Genomic DNA, 2,104 nt, shown 5'->3' with positions numbered 1-2,104 from the left:
TAAAAAAAAAAAAAAAATGCTGTAGCTGTCACCTACACCAAAGTGCTGAGGTTCTTCCTGTAGAGAAGTGTACAGAGTTTTTTTTTTTTTGTTTTGTTTTTTTTAACGAATATGAACTCTGAATGTTTGGACGGTTGTCGGAGTGGCCGTGATGCCTTAATAAGGACTGCTGCTGGACAGACCATGATGCTAATTAAGCTCTCGCCAATTGATTTTAAATGTATTATCCCTGGGTTTTGACTTGGATTTTTAGGACCAGTCTTGCACTAAAAAAGCTATAAGAATTGGGAAGTGTCCACCCAAATGACTATTTCCATCTTGCATGCCCTATTCGGACAGGACTGTTGATTCGGAAGCGTTTGCTGTCTGTCATCTAGACAGCTAGAAATGAATTGAGTGTGATTCAAATGAAAACCTTAATTTTTATTTTTTTATTTTTTAATTTTTAAAATTTTAATTACAAAAAAGTGCCACACAACTCTATCGTTTTCAACACACTCTCCATTTACTTGAATACAAGTGTTCCAGCACTTCCCGAGTGCTGTGGATTTCTCTTGAAGTCATATCGTACGATTAAACATCTGCACCTACAGTACAAGGCTTTCATTCGATTCACCCTCTTAAAAAACAGACGGCGCTAACGGAACCGCGTCCACAATGTGTTCGCACGTAGCTTTATATACAGAAAAATACAATAATGGAATAGTGTTTATATGTCAAACTAAAGCGTGGCTTAATACCCTCAGTAACTGTAGCCATTACACTTTAATCAGTCTGTGGGATCGTGTTTATTCTTTTTATTATTAATACCTGTATATTTTTTTCCTCCTTATGAGCCAACGGTTAATAGATTGCATCAAAGCTGTGTGTAAACGTTTTCAGAAAACAAACCAAAGTAAAAATTCCCACTGTTACAAAAGTTTCGCTAACACTAATCTTCATACACACAGGCGTCCGTCGATAAACGACATAAAAAAACAAAACTTACGTGAAGATGAAGAAAAACAAGTAAAAAAAAAGCAATAACGAAAAGGTGACTAAACGGTAGATCGCTTAAATCTTGAAGCGACGCAGCTCAGCCACTGCAGTACGTATAACATATAACGTAAGAATACACTAACGCTTCTGCCTTTTGCTAAGGTGCCATTACTTTTGTCGTAACGGAATGGCTAGTATTTATGTGTTATATTTTAGGGGCTTGTCATTAAATGAGTAAAAATGGAATGTAACTCGTTTTGAATTATACAATTCGAAGCTGATCAATTAAGGATCTTATTAGTGCTTCAAGTAATATGTAAAGTATCATAAGTAACTAATCCTGTCCGAATAGGGCTGTGGAAGTCCTACCTCTTTCTCTCTCTCTCTCTCTATCTATCTATCTATCTATCTATCTATCTATCTATCTATCTATCTATCTATCTATCTATCTATCTATCTATCTATCTCTCTATCTATCTATCTATCTATCTATCTATCTATCTATCTATCTATCTATCGCTTGGCTGAAACTGTAAAAACTGACAGTGTAGTACATAATAAATACTGTGAAAGACCAGCTCTCTAGATATGAACCTTTTTCTAGTCAAGCTATTCTTAGAAACAAGTTCTCGCTCATCGAGTAGGCTAGCGAATTACAAAGTAAATAAAACGTCGAAAAAAGATGTCTGTAAAAGAAAAACTACGACAAATCCGTCACGATTCAAAAATCACAGCCGAATCTGTCACACGGAATAAATCCGTAAACCGAAAAGGAGATTATTTCAAACTTTCAGTTTTGTTTTTTCTCTCTCTGTCGTTAGCAGTGCCGTGTCTATTCAAACTGATTAAGATATTCTCTCAGACATGTGATTGTACAGAAAAATAATCCAGCTCGAGTGTCTACTACCACTCGAACGATATGTGAATATTTGTACATCTTAAAAAAAAAAAAAAAAAAAAAAAGCTGCAATACCTTTACTTTGTGACTTACTGTACATAGGGAAGATTTACTTTGACTTTTTCTTTTCTAAAAACGAGATGCTGTAAAAAAAAAAAAAGGCATAAACTGGATTTTTTTTTTTTTTTTGGGAAGGGAAAAGAAATAAATTGGATGTGGAGATGAAGT

The sequence above is a fragment of the Tachysurus fulvidraco genome, chromosome 19 (assembly GCF_022655615.1).
Source record: "Tachysurus fulvidraco isolate hzauxx_2018 chromosome 19, HZAU_PFXX_2.0, whole genome shotgun sequence".
In the NCBI taxonomy this organism is placed as follows: domain Eukaryota; kingdom Metazoa; phylum Chordata; class Actinopteri; order Siluriformes; family Bagridae; genus Tachysurus; species Tachysurus fulvidraco.
The sequence above is the reverse complement of the archived record's forward strand: the minus strand, read 5'-3'. Positions refer to the sequence as shown.